This window comes from Magnolia sinica, chromosome 3 (assembly GCF_029962835.1).
Source record: "Magnolia sinica isolate HGM2019 chromosome 3, MsV1, whole genome shotgun sequence".
Classification (NCBI taxonomy): domain Eukaryota; kingdom Viridiplantae; phylum Streptophyta; class Magnoliopsida; order Magnoliales; family Magnoliaceae; genus Magnolia; species Magnolia sinica.
The window spans coordinates 120,084,320-120,103,357 of NC_080575.1; positions in this window are offsets into that span (position 1 = coordinate 120,084,320).

Here is a 19,038-nt window from a genome sequence, read left to right on the forward strand (position 1 = left end):
CTTAATGAACGATGTGGATTTTAAGGACGTGTCACGGTAAATCTCACCTCAAACACACTTAGACAAGTTGCGAGATCGGTGGAAAAAGGTGTGTAAAAGGTCTCCTGAGATACAGTGCGAGACCATTACTATAAGGTCTCCTGCGATACAGTGCGAGACCATTAGATGGTTCGATTTCAGGCAGTCCAAGGGTAGGTTTCTTTGAGTGTTCACAATTATGTAAATTTTATCATTAAGGATTTTCATGAAAAAAAATAATGTAATTTTCACATTCAATTACTCAAGCTCCAGATCAAATATGCTACCACACACAACATCGTACGATAGTGCTTAGGTAGACAACTGGAGAAAAGATTTCATTGAAGTCAATGACTGATTTCTAAGAACATTCTTTTATCGACAAACGGGTTTTGTATCTTTCAACATATTCATTAGTGTCTTTCTTCATCTTATAAACCCATTAGAAATTAATAGCCTTTCGCCTTTTGGATAACTCAAACAATTCTGAAATATAAATTTTTTTATACAGAGCTTTTATTCCCTCATGTATCAAGGCTTAGCTTCCATAAATTTACATGCATCTCGATGTGAACAAGGCTTACATTCTTCTATTATGCAAACTAATTGTAACACAATCATTTAGCCAACAGAATATTTTATAGCTCTTTTCGATTTACCTTAATGACTTTGAATTTTAGTGCCTGATATTTTCATTTGCATGTTCTTTATCAACTTCATTTTCAACAATATCATTGAATTATTAATTATCTGAGTCAGAAGTTATTTTTGAAACATCATTTGTAGATTCTAACTTAATTATTTTTTGTGCCTCTGAGCTTAGCTATTCTTTTCTTTTTTTATGTCGAATCTTTAAAGGATCATATCTCTGTTAGTTACCAACTTATCAGGAATACGGTCCCACAATCTATACCCATTTATTACATATGAATGGGGAAAAAAATAAAAATAAAAACTATAGGGACCGTACATTCGAATTATTATTTTCCTATTTAAGAATCTATAAATAAGTGTATAATTTCAACCGAATGTGCGAAAAAGCATATAATTAACTGACTTTCCATATCATAACTCTTTAAGGATGTTATACTCTAGTGCAATCATGGGAGAAAGATTACAAAGTGGTGAACTGTATCAAATGTTTCTGCCCAAAAACACTACTAAAATTTAATAAAACTCAACATGTTTCTAGCATGATTAATAAGTATATGGTTCATGCATTTAACCACTCTATTATGTTGTAAAGTACCACCAACCGTGTAATAAATCTCAACGCCATATTTACTATAAAAATTCTTAAATTCTTTCCAAATATATTATCCTCTGTTATCAATTCTCAAACACTTAAGCAACTTATTTTTATTATAGTGTCCAATCAATATTTTAAACTTAATATAACACAAGCAAAAGTATCACTATTACTTTTAAACATTAAAGTTCATACCTTCTTTAAAAAAATATCAATAAAATAAAATAAAAATACTTTGAATCTTCCAAGAATTTAACATAAATATCCTAAGTATAAGAATGAATCATATGTAAAACATCTTACCTCCCACAATGAACGAGAAAAAATCAGCTTCATGGAGCTTTCTAAACAAGCAAACATCACAAAAATATAAATTAAGAGACTTTAAATCAAAATTTATTTATTTTTTTCAAAAAGTAAGTACATTTAGTTTTTACTTGCTTATGTGGTGCAATCACCTCTGTTAGATAATAACAAACGTTGTCATGACATTGGTAACAATAGTATCATCGACCACAATACCTCTAATTAATCGATATGGTTTGTCCATCATCTTTCAATTTGCAACTATTGTCGTCCATTTTATAATTTTTAATTAATCTATTTTTTGAAAAAAATTATAGTATCTATATCAATTTTTTTAATGGCAAGATACTCTTCAGCATGTTAAATACATGCTGCACATTCGAGACTATGAGTGATATCATCAAATATAGTGATTTTGAAATTTCTATTCCCACAATTTTACATACGTTATCATCGCTCATGTAAAATATGTCCCCATCACACCCTCACATAACTGATATATGTACTAAAAAAAAATCATTGTGCAGTGTCATATGGAACGAAATATTTAAATCTAAAAATCCATTAATGATTCAAATTCTCTTATGAAACCACAAATGGTAACACTTTCCTTTAGTTAAACAACTACTCTCAATTAGGTTTTCCTAAGAACCTTTTGAATCTAATACTCAATTGGAATCAAGTTTAAAACTTTCTTTATTTATCTTTTTGAGTTTATAATTTCTGTACAAGTATCATTTTTTACAAGTTTAACCTTTTTCATTACTTCCAAAGTAGATCATTTTAACATTTTAACATCGAACAAAGCATAAGTGACTACTCTTCTTCATCATTAGTCTTCACATTTAACTACTCTCAATCTGCTAATTAAGTTATTAAACGCATTTAAGTATTCTTATAAAAAAAATCCTTTTTTTATCTTCAAGTTATACAATTGTTATTGGAGAATTTTTTTTTATTTGACATTGATTTTCCTTTATACATTATATAATTTGTCATATAAATCTTTGATAGTGGTTTGATTACATACGTTGAACAAAATCGAATCATTTAGAAGAAGATCCACTATGACTACTTCATTTTTCTATTTAAAAGTCTCATTATTCATATTTATTGACTTCTTTTTCTTTTTCTATTATAATTATACAACATTTCTACACTAATATTGTATTCATCTCCAATTTATATAACGCATAATCGGAGTCATTAAACTTCGCACCTTGAATCTGATACTTCACTAATAAAATCAAATCATGTAGAACATGAACACCAATACTAATCTGTAGTAAAAAGACTTCTCAACATCTAGCTCTAGCATCAATTGTTATAGAAAAATAGTGCTTATAATTAATACAAGTGAAAAGCTCATAAAAAACAATCAAACCAAAATCCAAAACATAAAAAGAAAAACAAAAGATAAGAGGCAGATATGTATACGTTCATCAATAAACATACGTTTGCATGATAGTGAAAAAGAATTATTACTTTTCTTTACTTAAATAAGCAAAATTAAAAGTATAAGTCTTAGCACTTTCTCTCTCCCTCTCTCTCATTCTTTTCACTGTACGAGAAAACTCCCACAAAAAGTTTAAAGAAGATGCACCTCCTTCTCTATGTATAAAACACCGGTGAGTAGACTTGCCTAAAGCCTAAGAACCAGATTTTGCCCCATCTCTGCATTGAATGTTGGTCGATCGTTGCTCAATTTCTCTTAACCATGCTTTCTTTTTTTTTTTTGTTGCATTCGCATAATGATTAAGCCAACTTGATTATTTTACATGAGGCAGCATCTAGACAATAAGGGCCGACTAATGAGTGGTCTGGATGTAGAACAAGTGGGTCAGTTAGATACGGGTGAGAATGCCCTCCACATCCGGGCTATCAACAGCTGGGAGTGAAGGATTTTTAATAAGAATGCAGGACTTGGACCCATATCTTACCCATAGACCCCAAAAGGGTGTCCAAACATAGGCCCATGTCTGATCCGAACCGTTGACTTGAGCCATTGACATAATAAGAAAGGGATGGCCCTTATCTGATCCAATGCTTAATCAGAGACCAGCATTGGGATTCGAATATCATGGAAGAATCATATAAATGAGATAATAATATTTCTTTTTATGAGAAATGTTCCAGTGCTCTCGGAGCACTATAGCTTATAGTGCTGCTAGTTGCAGAGATTCACTTGGATAGTCAAATCGACTTATCTGAACTGTCTATTAAGTTCAGAAAACATTTCTTGGGCTACCATGAAAACATCACACTGATCGGATGATCTAATTCATCCTTAATTTGATCTTATCTTCTACAGCCATCCATTTTCCAACACATGGATAGATGGTTATGATTGCCTAACAAATGTAATCCTTTAGAGTCATTAGCACCATGAATTGTTTCTAACAAATAGATGGATCGCATTGTTGATTGGACCTATTTCTGCATAGTTGATCTTGAACGTCCACATGTAAAGTCATTGATCAAATGGTTGAAATTTGTCAGATCAGTGTGATGTCTTCATGGTAGCCCATGAAATATGTGATGGACCTAATGAACTGTCTAGATCAGTGGATCGGACTGTTTAAATGTCCCAATATAACTAGGAGCACTATAATTTACAGTGCTCTGGGAGCACTGTAGTATTAATATTTTTTAAAATATTTTGAGCTAAATAAGAGTCACCTACTACCTATAAAATTCAGGAAAATGGTTTTGTGGGTGGCCACTTATTAGTCTCCATGTGTCATGGTCTCCATATACACATGCACACGTGTACAATGACTAAGACCACTAGATTGGTGAGCCACAAATGCGGATGGGTCACAGCGCAAATCGGTGACAAATGATAATCACAATCATCTGATATCGACCGTTGGTTATCACCCAATTGCAAGATTGCTGATTTGGGGTGGATCACATGATTTGAGGCCAAGGTGTTGCAAAAGGGAAGTTAGGTCTTATTGATAGGACTCTCATCCATGCCAACACATGATGAAGTTAGGAGCTTTGGTGAGCCCGCACGCGTGCACAATAAAGCTCATGTACAGGCCGCATATTTTCCAGCATGGAGATCCACTCTATCCATCAGAAAGGCACGGCTACATCAATGCCCTATCCCAAGAATCAGATTAATCCACTTGTTAGGTGGGCCACAGTTTGCAAGAAAAATGTACGGCTCCAAACCTATCCATCTGTTTCGAATATTACAGCCGGCTCTGTTTATGGTGTGCCCACACAGTTCAATCTCACGTGACTTTCAATGAGGTTGAACTCTGTAGTACCATTTCCCCTGCATCCGGCTCTATTTATGGTGGGCCCACACAGTTAAATCTCACGTGACTTTCAATGAGGTTGAACTCGTACTACCATTTCCCTACACAAACATATAATGTTCTCATTAATATTGTCATGTATGAATAGAGTTGTACACGAACTGAGTTAGCTCGCAACTTGACTCGTAAAAACTTAACTCGATTCCGTTCATAATGGAATTCGAGCTGAGTTAAGTTAATTTTTTGGGCTTGAAAATTTTTCCAAGCTCGACTTGAATTACCTCAGAACTTGACTAAGTTGGAATTGATTTGACCCAGATGGGATTCATTTGACATAAATAATTTGTAAATATTTATGTATTTAAATAAACTATATTATATTATATAGATTTAAAATTCTAAAACTCAATCTCAAACTCAACTCGTTGGCTCGAACTCAAACTCGACTCGGAAGATTGAGTTCAAGCTCGGCTCGAGTTGGCCGGAGTTGTTGACGGAACCGAGCTGAGTTCTAGCTGAGGCAAAGGTCGACTTAATTTGGCTCCTGTACAGCTCTAACATTATGAATATTCTAGGAATATGATAGAATTAATTGTGTATGCTTGTATACACTGTAAAGTAGTTTATTTTTTTCTTTCATAAAAACTTGTAGATACATTCACCACATTAATGCTATACATGCATATGTTGTCATTATTCAATGCATGTGATCTTTTATTAAGAAACACCTTTAAGTTTACATATACTTCAAGCCTTGACTTATATACAGAAAAATCATCTCTCCTCATCCTAAAAGTTTTCATATTTGAGTTCTTGCCTCCTTAACAAGATTTAAAGTAATAGCCTATCTTCCTGTAGCGCAAACGGGTGACAGACGTTAGGGGTAGCAATGCTTTGGGTTTCAGTAGATCTAGGCCCAAGCCCAGACCAACACTTAAGATCCCAGATAGCACAAACCAGACATGAGCATAGCATATGAGGGCCAAGCTTGAGCCCTAAAAGAATTAGTTAGGCTTGATCTGGACCTAACCCGACGTCGCTCGGCCCAAATAATGATAAAATCCCTATTTGCCCATTTAATTTTCTTAATTCATTTACTGATCAATTGGAACCAAACAAACAGTTGACATTCAAGATTGGATGAATTGCCTAAATAAGGTATGGCATGTGTATGAAGTCGATTCAGGTTGGGCTGGCCCGTGCCAAGATTCGGCAAAAATGACTTGAGCAGGAGCCCAAACCAAAAATCAATCATGCCATACATACAAGACTTAAGCCCAACCCATGGTAGAGGCCAATTGGTCCAGGTGGGGCCAGCTACCCAGCCCTTTGCCATTCTTAACAGCCAGCATTATGGTCTTGATACAATATATAGACTCTATAGGGATTTGGGCTTGATCAAGGGATGAATTAGGAACATTTGCTGTGATTTGATAAATTTCTGGAATGTGGCTGGTCGGGCATCATCGGCATTTTTTTCCCGGCAGCAGGCTGGGCTGTCAATGGGCTGGGTTAGCCTGCAACTCTGAACCTAAGCCCAAATTCAACCCGGGCGATGACAGGCTGAAATAGTCAAGCCCGATTCTAGCCTAGGACATTTACTCAAAGCTTGAGCTGATTCCGCCTGAGCCCGAACCTTGAATGTCTCCGTGGATAAATGATATTTGGTGTCGCTCATGTGTGAGAGAGAGGAAGAGAATGAAAGACAATTGAGAAAATTAGGTTTGCAAAAAACCTATCGGGCCAGTCCAGGTTTATAGCTTTTGGATGAAAAGCCCAAGTCCGGCCTATTTACAATCGGGCTCTTAATGTAAGCCCGAGCCCGACCGTCAGGCTTGATACATCACCCCAACCCAGCCCAACAAAGGCCAAGCCCGAATCACGTTGGGACTACCCGGCCCATTGACAGCCCTATAGTTAGAGGTGTACACGAGTTGAACCAAGTCGAGCTGGGGCACAGCTTGACTTGGCTCGGCCACTTGCTGACCCTAGCTCAAACTCGGCTCGGCTTGGTCTTCGAGCCTAACCGGAAGCTCAGCTCGGTTCAGTCAACAGCTCGAGCCAGTTTGAGCCAAGTTCAAACTAAGATTGAGTCGAGTTTGCCTGTGCAGTAGTTTCACAAACACATGGACTGCATCTTCAAAATCTCACTATCTATAAAACAACAGCAATGGTTTTACTGGTATTTCATTAAACATCTTCTAAACAACATAAAAATCAAGAAAAAAAATGATATTTGTTTCATATACATACCTTCCTTGCCACTAGCTACACTTCGTTGAGTCGTTTCATCAAACACTTGGTGAGCAACATCAATATCAAAGTAACCAAGTCATCGAATTGGTTCCATCCAAGTTCGATTCGACTTGGGTTCCATCTTAAGTTAACTTGAGCTCCAACAAACTCGAACTCAATTCAAATTTTTTCGAGCTCAAAAAATCAGCTCAACTCGGCTTGAGCTCAGTTCCGAACCGCGTCGTATGGACCTTTTTCAAGTCGAGTCAAGGGTGATAACCAAGCTAACTCGGTTCGTGTACAGCCCTCCCTACAGTAGGTGTGCTCAAGCATTGGGAATTTTAGGCTGGGCCCAGCCTACAGGCCAAGGTGATCCAGAGTCTGAGCTGCCATCTTTTCGGGAGTTGTGTCGAGTGATCCATGATCTAATAATCACGCCGAATTGATGAATTTCGCCATTTGATTCATGTAGATTGAATTCAAGAAATTAAAAGATTTCTTTTCAACGGTCAACATTCAGCAGAACATATCAGTGGTCAGAATCATTTGTTAAACATATATTTATTACTGTGGCTTAACTAAATTACCATAAATAACATAGATGATTCCGATCTTCCGACTATGTTTGCATGCTGGGTACAATGCGGTGACACGTAGCTGATGATCCTTAATCTCCACTCTAATTGTTCCTTGGATTTTGAACCACTAACCATTTATTTTCTGGCCATGCATTCGATAGCTACTAATCGATGTGCCCCACAATTTGGATGGTTTGGATGGTTTTCCATGAGGGGCCATGTGAGGAGATGAGTCAGCACCGTTTTAAAAATGATGGAAGAGGGGAGTTAATTGATAGACAATGGTGGAGTGTGATGATGCATACATATGCGGCACACATAGCATGCTTTGACCTCATTCTAAACCGTCCAAATTACTGGACCACTGTAGATGTGTGATTTCTTCCTAATCACATTGATCGATTTTAAGTTCTGATTGCTTGATCTCGTTCGTTGAACTTTGACCGTTTGATTTTTTTTTTTTTCCTTATTATGACCAGATTTTGATGACCATCAGCCACTTGGTTAGGATCAACATGATCTTATAAATCTGATACTTCCAAAGTGCGGCCCGCCATGTTGGAGTTGATTGAGGTAAATGAGTGGCTGCGTGAGTGTGCACCGTAGACCGTCGTCCTCTACTAAATCCTGCCATTGCTCTTTCACACGATGACATGAATAACCTTCCGTCAGAACGTGTAATTTCAAATGTCCACGTGCAGATAAACTTTAATACTCTGGCAGAGTAGTGTAGAGGATGAGACACTTGATACTCTGGCAGAGTGAGATGGATGATACGCTGGCAGTTTATACGGTTTAGTTTAAGTTGGCGTGTGGTACAATTTCTCAATGCCCGCGCACCAAGGGTCGTGGTCTGCCGGAGTATCAACTCGGTCTCTTCAAGGGACCGGGTCAAAGGCCTTAGTTAGAAAAGAGGAAACGGATTGGCTACTCCGTGGCTGATGGACGGTGCTATGTGGACTCCACAATGATGTATGTGTTTCATCCATTCGGTTCATCTAGTTTTGTGTTTCATCCATTCCGTTCATCTAGTTTTAAAGATCATTTTCGGACTTGAAACAAAGAATAAGAGGGATATTAGTCTCAGGTAGACCACACCACAGGAAAACAATAGTGATGGGATATCCACCATTAAAATCCTCCTAGAGCTCACTGTGCTGTTTATTTGACATCCAATCTGTTGATTAGGTCATACAGAGCCAGATGAAGGGAAAAAAAAAAAAAGATCATCTCCATCCAAAACTTTTATGGTCCCCAAAATGTTTTAAATGGTCAACATTCATTCAATACTGTTTCGTGTAATGTGGTCCACTTGAGATTTTTATATAGCTCATTTTTGGTTTTATTTCATAAAATGATCTATAAATATATTTGGATGGCATGGATGAAACACATACATCATGGTGGGCCCGTAGAGCACCGACCATCAGCCTTTGGCTGGTGGCAGGGGAGTACCCAATCCGTTTCTTAGAAAAGAAGGTAGTAATCTAACATTCTGGCAGATCATGATGCCTGATACGGAGGCACTCTGAAATTGTGGACGTGTCATATAATAAGAAAAAAAAAAATCCAAAACTAAGCCAATCAAATTGTTGAATATCCTATTTTAAATCACGTCCACAAAAGAGAAATTTCTGACCATATACTCCACCTTTTACCTACCATCTTTTCCAAACGCTTCCAAACTTTACTTTATCAAACTAAACCATTTTGTTCGGACATACTATTTTCAGACGAAAATACCTTTACATTCAGCATGGTTGCACGATTCATTCTGTAGGCCTATAGCTACGGATACAACCGTATATATTGGTAGTGTAGGTCTACATTAAAGGCCCGTGATCTGGAATGTCTTATGCTATAATAGCTACGGTTATAATCCGTAGCTATAGGTCTTGAGAATGGATCATGCAACCGTACTGAATGCAAGGGTATTCTCGTATGAAAATACTACATCCATACAGAATGGTTTAGATTGGGAAAGTAAAATTTGGGTGCATTTGTAAAAGGTGGGCTTTACCGTGAGAAATTTGTCTCCTCGAAACGGGAGAACCTCTGATGTTGAAACAGGAGAATATGAAGATTTTTATTTTGAATCGTTTAATAAATATCTAGGATCTGAGATAGGACCATTGTTTGAACTTTCATGTTTTAATATACATCCAAGATGGGACCATAGTTTGATCAGTTTGAATTAAATATAACTAACTCCGATGTGTTGTTGTGCGATTGTATGATAGGAGTCTCATCATGTCGTACGATCTAACTCTTTTGTCATTTATGCCACATAAGTTGAGATACTGTTGAAATTATTATAAAATTATTTTTAATTATGTTAATTAAATTTAATTTAATTTAAAATTAAGAACAATACAAGACATGTAATAAGATTTTAAATGAATAAATAAGATAATAATATATGTTTTTTAATTTTCATTTATCTTTATTGAATATGAATATTCCAACTTCTAACACGTGTTTAACAAAATGACGATTATGCAGATATCGAATCTAAAATCTATGATTAAAATATTTATATTTAATATTAATGAAATGATAATTAAAGCACGATTGTCATCAAGTGGCACCATAGTGGTGTCAAAATGAATCACTCCATCACACTCAAAGCACATTTGTCATCAAAATGACACCATAATAGCGCCAAAATGGATCACCCAATCACACTCAGCGCATCAAAGTCTAAAATATACCAACATATACACGAGCGGCCGTGTACCAAAAGTCCCTAGCCTCCGTTGAAAGGCCGAATCATAGAATCACAGATGTGCCTGGGAGTCCGGTCCACTCATTCTATTTTAAGTGCTGTGGGCCAACTTTACATGCGGCTCTAATTCGCACAACTGGAGGTGGGCCACAGCTGGACCCAGAGCAGCAGAGCCCTCCAGCCATAAGTTCGAATCACAGAATGTCATGTGTGTCAATTGCAACCTGTGGATAATGTTACGTCCACATCATTGACAGGCAGAGAACCACATACTTCCATGAGATGTCCACCGTTCATTCTCTCGCCCAATACGGAGATTCCATAGCTCATAAATCGCCAGAGGGAATTCCCTTCAGTTTACGGTCGGTTACCCGCAGAAGCAGCTAACAAAAACGAGCCAATAGGGAGCGGTTTATGTGGATCCGAGGTGAGTGGATCGCTGACTATGGGACCCACGGTGATGTATATACCTTATATACACGTTGTCCATCCGTTTTGAAAGCTCATTTTAGTTCATGATTCCGAAATCGAAGTAGACTCAAATCTTAAGTGGACCACACCATAGGAAATAGTGGTGATTAAATACCCACCATTAAAATATTATTAAAAGCATCTTGAGGGCCACTGGAATATTTATTTTCCGTCCAATCTATTGATAAGGTCACAAAGATCTCGATGAAGGTGGCTTGATCCAAAACTATTGTAGCCCACAAAAAGTTTTTAATTGCGAATTATCACTGTTTCCTGTAGTGTGGTCCACTTTGGATTTGGATTTGCTTATTTCTTCTGAGACCTACAATGAGCTTTCAAAATGGACAGCGTGGATGTAAGTCATATACATCAAGGTGGCCCCACAGTCAGTGCTCGGTGGATCGGGGGATCCACCATGCCGAGCCCCTGTCCATACGGTTCATGAGAAAAAAAAATTTAAAAAAATTGGGCCATGATTCGTGTGGGGTCCCGCCGATTGACGTTGGATGTCCTCTGGTTGGCCACCGTGGTCATATCGCCTCATGAAAATGAAACGCTGATGGCGTGGTTTGCTAATTCCACGCGCATCTGGACGTATGCATTCACGCGGGCACATATGCCAATATGAAACACGTGCATTAGATCTGACCTTTCCGTAAGGTTGGAAATAATGCTTATGCCTTCTGCCTAAGAAATTAGATAATTGTGCTCTCCAAGTGGGCCACAGCGTACCAAGTAAATTAATGGCTAATTTTTTCTTTCTGGCCATCAATTGTTCTAACTGTAGCCCACCTGAAGAGTAACTAATATGCAGGAAAGCTCCCATCCATCCAGAGGTGTGTCACGCTGACACATGTGCGATGTCAGCTTTCATCGTACATTTTATTTGTCCTGACCAATCAAACGTAGCCAGTTGTGTGCGATTGATTGAATAGTGTGACGGGAGTCGGATCCACTTTCTCTTCTCTTGTGTGCGTAGGGGTCTACATCCAGCCCTGTGAATCGGCTCGAACACAGGCTGACTTCAGCTCGAACTCGGCTTGACTCATTCTTCAAGTTTGACTGGCCAGCTCGACTCTATCCGTAACTGGAGTCAGCACAGGCCAAGTTCGAACCAAGATTGAGCCCGAGTTCGCCATTGAGGCATTTTCACAAACACTTAAACTGCAACTTCAAAAATCCACTGTTTTATGATAGAGGCAATGGTTCCATAGGTGTTTTATCAAACACTTTCTAAGTAATATAAAAACAAAAATAAAAACAAATATATATATATATATATATATATATATATATATATATATATATATATATATATATATATATATATATTTGTTTAATGTATATAGCTTGTTTGCCACCGGCCAAAGCCTCCTTGCTACTAGCCACATTTCGTTGAGTCATTTTATCAAACAGTTGGTGAGTAACATCAATGGCAAAGTAACTGAGTCACCAACTGGTTCGATCCGAGTTCGATTCAAGTTATTCGGGCTGGATTCGATTCGAGTCGAGTCAAGCTGAGGCCGGCTCGAACTCATTTTTGAGCTCAAAAAATCAGCTCGACTCGACTCGAACTCAGCTTCGAACCGACTCGAATCGAGCTTTTTCGAGTCAAGTCGAGTGAGCTAACCAAGCTAGCTCGGTTCGTGTACACCCCTACATGTGTGGGAAGCGGATTGGCTGGTGTACCACACACCAACTATATAGCTGGTGTATGTACGTGTCATGCGAAGACGAGTGCTGACACTTAGGGGTGTACACAAGTCGATCCGAGTCAAATTGGGCTCAACCCGGCCCGGCCCGGTCACCAGTCGAACTTGGCCCAGTCAGCAATCGGGCCGAGTTCGAGCCAGTTTTGAACCTTACAACAAGTTCATGGGAAGAGTTTTGACAGGTAATCTGCATCCCACCACAAGGCTCTCGATCAACAGTTTAGATAGTTGAATTATAAACTCCACGAAAAATCTAACTAGTCAGGACATTATAATTCCTTTTTGTATTTGAATGAATCTAGGCCGTTCAAATTATACATCTGTGAGGTGGATGAGTCATTGTCACTTCAAAGATGGGCGGTGAACTATCCCAGAAGGGTAAAGGGGAAAGGGATAGGTACGGTTTTGAAATACACACACACACACACACACACACCCCACTTGACCGAGTCGGGGCAGGTCGAGTCGAGTTTCGGGTCAAGTCGGGCCGAACTGGGACCTATCTGAACTCGGCCCGAACTCAATTTCGAGCTGAAGAAAATGGCCCGTCCCGACCTGAACTCAGTTCCGGGTTGGGCCAAGTCGAGCTTTTTTGGGCTGAGTCGAGCGAGTTAACCGGGCTAGCCCGGTTCGTGTGTAGCCCTACTGTTGCTCCTCCAGCTCTGAGTTGTACGAATGGTTCAATGGAGATCAAAGTTACATGGCCCCACAATGATGTATTTATTATATCCACATCGTTCATCCATTTTTCAAGATCATTTTAGATTACCATCCAAAAAATGAATTATATCCAAAGATCAATTGGACCACACCACAAATAGCAGCCAAGATAATGATTTTCACCATTAAAATTTTCGTAGGGCCCACCATAACATTTATTTTCAATCAAATTTGTTCATAACGTCACAAAGACCTGGATGAAGAAGAAAAACAAATTTCATATTGATCCAAAACTTCTATGAACCCCCAAAAGGGTTTCAATGGCAGACGTTCAATCCCCCATTGCGTTTTTGTAATGTGGTCCACTTAATCGTTAGATCTGTTTTATTTTTCATCTCAAGCCTTAAGATGAGCTCGCAAAATGGATGGACGGTTTAGATATAACATATACCTCATTATGGGACCCACGAAACTTTCTCACCTCAATACACCAGCTATATGGTTGGTGTGTGGTACACTAGCCAATCCGCTTCCCACGTGTGGTGGTACACCAGCTGTGTTCTATATCCTAACACACCAAAGGAAAACGGTGGTTATTCAATGCTCATTATTAGAAATTTTCAGGGCTCATTTAAAGTTTATTTTTTGTGAAACTTATTGGTAAGGTTACAAAAACTTGAATAAAGAGGGAAAATATTCATCAACTTGATTCAAAAGTTTTCTAGCTCACAAGAATCTTTTAATTGTACATGGCTATTGTTTCTTATGGACGCATATCATTAAAGAAGTTTTTAAGGCCCCCGTGATATTTATTATTATCCATCTAACCTAAGTTATGGAGACTTAAATAAAGGAAGAAAACAAATATCAACTTTGTTCGAAACTCTATCTCACGAGAAGGCATTAATTGTCAATGATAGTGTTTGTAGGAATGCCTATCATTAAAAATATCCTAAAGCTATCAAGATATTTATTATCCATCCAACCTATTGATGAGTCATAAAGACCTAAATGATGGATGAAGGGTAACAACAAATATCAGTTTAATCCAAATCTTTTATTGCTCATAGGAAGTTTTTAATTGTCAACTGCCATTGTTTCCTGTGATGTAATTCGCTCAAAATTTAGATCTACTTCATTTTTTAGACCATGCGTTAAATTGAGCTGAAATTTTCTCCAATGAGTCCCTCCCTGGCCCATGCTCAGGGACTCACCCACTGTTCTGTTACACCGGACTCGCCAATCTGCGACCGGTGGGATATAAGTTGCAAGGGAGTTCTCATACACAGGGTATTGTACATAAATAAATACTACTTCTATACTCATGTAGGAGATGTCCTAGGTGTTCAAAGATCTGGATTGTTCATCTGATGGCCCACATTTCTAATGTCCCCTCACCCAAAGGTTGGCCTGCTCATCAAGTGCGTTAAACATGCACAATAAATGAGGACCATTAGGTACATTTTTTTAACCATCAAATCTTCATAAGCAGAGGTAGGTTGGAAGAGTAGACCGCTTGGATTTTCTCCTTGGCATATTGATGGTAAATGGTGAATCCCACCATTCAAACAATCCAAGATATCACAGGTGTAATTCCGTGTTACTCGTTCATATAAGTTAAAGTTTGTTAAACACGCATGGTAGGCTGCCCATCCACATATAAGCACGCATGACAACATGGCACGAGCATACCTTTCCATCAAGTAGGTCCCTACTCATGGCCCAGTGGTAAAGTCTCTTAAGTTTCAACACTAAGATCATGGGTTCAAATACTCATGTGGTGTGAGTAGGTGTGTAAAAGGAATTTTTTATTTTATTTTTTATTTTTAAAAAAGAAGCTTTCCATCAAGTGGCCTACATAATTTAGATCTTCTGGTCAAAAAATTAAGTTTTTACACTCCTCTATGGGTTAAGTGGACAGTTAAAACTAATTTTATAAGATAGCTAAAAGCTCACTGAGGAGATAGTAAATGAAGGGTAAATGGAAGATAAAGCGCTGGAATTGTGGGAAATAAGGACATATGAAGAATGATTGTTTGAATCCTAAAGCCCAAAAAATGAGAAAAATCATATAAAACACTGAAGGAGTTTAACACAGTGGAATCTAGTGAGCGGGTGAGTGGTTGTGACGTTCTGACCACATCCAAATCCTAGTATCTCAACAACGAGTAGATCTTGAATTTAGTAGCTTCATACCACATGACTTTTTGGCGAAGTTAGTTCACTAGTTACAGCGAGTGCGATAGTGGTTAGGTGTTTATGGGCAATGACTTTGCATATAAAGTTATTGGAATCGGATTAGTGCGCATTAAAATGTTTGATGGAACAGAGTGCATTATGAAAAACGTAAGATACATTCCTAAATCGAGGAAAAATCTGATATCTCTAAGAGCTCTCGATGGATTGGGTACAAGTTCACTGGATTTGATCATGTCCTAAATGTTTCAAATGGGACATTCATTATAATGAAAGCGAATGGAGTAGTAACCTTTACAAGTTGATCAGGAATACCAAAATGGGTGGAGCTGCAACGTCTGTAGTGGAGTCCACATCAGCATGTTTGCGGCATGCATACCTAAGCTGCATGTGTGAGCACGGTATAAAGTTACTTTATGATTGTTGCTTGATGCATGCTTTTAAAGTGTTAATTTTAATATATGCGAGCATTGTATATATGGTAAACAATCACGATTATCTTTTAAATCTGAAAAACATATATGTAATGATATCTGAATTATGTGCATTTTGATATATGGGAGCTATCACATTTTTTGTATGCAAGGGGGGTCATCATTTTTATCCCATTCATAGATGACTACTTTAAAAAAGTTTGGATTACTTTATAAAACATAAACCCAATATTTTAGCCATTTTCAAGATATGAAAGGTAATGATAAAAAAGCAGACGGGGCAAAATTTAAAAATACTAAAGACAAACAATGGTGGAGAATTCACTTCAAAGGAATTTAATCAATTTTATAAAGATGGTGAGATTATTCGGTTAAGCACACAATAGAGTAGAATGGTGTGGTGAAACAAATAAATTAAACTCTATTGGAGAGAACCCGAAGTATGTTGAGCAATGATGGATTATGCAATAAGCTATGGACTGAGGCCGTTAACATGACTTGTTACTTAGTGAATTGGTCTCCGTCTACACCAATTAATTATAAATTTTTTTTTAAAAAAAAAGTGTAGAGCGGTCATGATATAAACTACTCAGGGCTATGAGTATTTAATTGTAACGTTTATTTTTAAGTATCGTTAGTTGAGGGAGCTAGGCCAGACCAAAGGGCAAAGAAGCATACTTTTGTTAGATATGGTGATGGTGTGAAGGATACAAGTTGTATGACCCAGTCACACAAAAGATCACAAAAAGTCATGACATTAGGTTTGATAAGGATTCCTTGTTCCGTAAGGATGAATACAAGGAAACAAAAAAGTCAACGATAATTGACATTGAAATATAAAAATGTGAGGCACAGGATGAAGCCAAACCACAAGAAGAGGTATAGGAGTAGGTGGAGTAGCAAACTGTGAGGAGAAATTTACCGAGATATCACAGATTACCGTTTATATACAAAGATGACTCAAATATTGCATTCGCTCTCATTACGGATGAGGGAGATCTGTCTACCTTTTAAGAAGCATTGGATGACCTGAATGCTGAAAAGTGGATGTTGGCAATACAAGATGAGATGATCTCTTTGTACAAGAACGAGACGTGAGAGTTGGTAGTGTTTTCCATTGGACGTAAAGCGATCAATTATAAGTGGATCTATTGAAAAAATAGGATAGATACAAGAGAAGATTGGTTGTCAAGAGTATGCTTAGAAAAAAGGCATAGATTTTAATAAGTTCTTCACGCCTATTGTCAAGTTAGTACTTATCATATTTGTGTTGGTGTTGGTTGCCCAATACAATTTGGAAATAGAACAAATGGATGTGAAGATTGCTTTCCTACCTGGAGAATTAGAATAACATATCTACATGAAGCAACCAGAAGGATTCGATATACAGGGGTTAGAAAATAAGGTTTGCATGTTAAAAATATTATTGTACAACTTGAAACAGTTGCCTAGATAGTAGTATAAGAAATTTAATATTTTCATAACAAGTTAGCGGTTTACCAAAAGTGAATATGGTTACTTTAGGGCAATGAGTGATGGAGAATTCATTATACTTTTATTATATGTTGATGACATGCTTATTGTTAGTCATGCATAGTATTTTTAAGATCAATATATTGAAGACTCAGTTATTAGTGACATTCGAAATGAAATATTTGAAGGTTGCAAGAAGGATTCTCAATATTAATATACACAAAAATAGTAAGAGGAGAAGGTCATAGTTATCTCAGGTTAAATAACTTTAGAAGGTATTGGTAAAGTTTGAGATTGATAAGGCTAAACCGGTTAACACATCCTATGCTGCTCACTTTCGGCTTTCTTAAGAAAAATGCCCCATTATAAATGAAGAAAGTTAGTTTGTGCCTCATGTGCCCAATTCGAATGCAATTGGCAGTTTGATATGTAACATGGTCTCTATGAGACTAGATATTTCACATGCAGTTAGGGTTGTGAGCAAATACATGTCAAACCTCGGTAAACAATATTGTGAGGCGGTGAAATGGCTACTTCATTTTCTACGAAGTATAGTGGACTACGTCTTAACATTAGAGAAATTAGAGGAAACTTGGTAGGCTGTGTGAACGCTGATTACGCAGGGAACATGGACAACAGAAGGTCGACTTTCAGTTACTTGTTTGTACTAGTAAGTAGAGTGATCAGTTAGATGTTGAAGCTTTCATCTGTTATTGATTTGTCCACAACCAAAGTTGAGTATATAGCAGTGACAGAGGCTTTTCGAGGAAGGTGTTTGATTTCATGGAATAATAAATGAGTTGGGCCTTCAGCAGGAGGCCATGCTGATTAATTGTGCCAACGAAAATGCGATCGACTTGGCAAAGAATTCAATTTACCATTCTAGAACTAAATATATCGATGTTCATCATCATTTTATTTGACAAGTGCTTAAAGAATGAGAAGTTACTCCTGAGAAGATCCACGCGAGCGTGAATCCATCGGATAAGCTTACAAAGATAATTCTCACGGAGAAGTTTAAATTATGTTCGACTTATATAGGTTTGACAAAGGTTTGATGAAGACGGAGTGTGCATGAAAGGAAACGACAATGAGAAAGCTACAATGGAGGCGATCAAAGATGAAGCTTGGAGTTATGGTTTATATTGATTAAAGTCATGGTGGAGATTGTTGTCTAAATGTCTCTAATCTATCATAAATATGGGATATTGATTAACAAAACAACTTGTTCGATCAATCGATGAACCCTGAAATAAACAGATTGGTTTTTGGATAATTTCAATCAGGTTAGATCGATCAACAAGTCGGGTCAATTGATTAAAGAAACTATGTTTGATTGATCAAACATAGGTGCTTGATCGATCGAGGGTTGCTTGATCGGTGTCAATCGATGTATAGATCGACGGTGCGCACAGTTTTATGTATTTACGTAATTAGTTTTATATTCCGATTGTATCACTAATATATATATATATATATATATATATATATATATATATGGGTGTAATTGCAGGATTATATTAGAATAAGGAGGGCTAAGTCAATTAGGTTTGGAAGTGAGAAAACAATGGTTTTCGCATATGTAAGTTCATGAATCTCTTGTAATTTGTTTTTATAGTGAACTTGCTATTGCTTTCTGTTGTTATTTTTTTCTGCAAGGATTTTTCACGTAGAAATCATATATTCCTTTGTATCTTTTGTTATGTTTATCT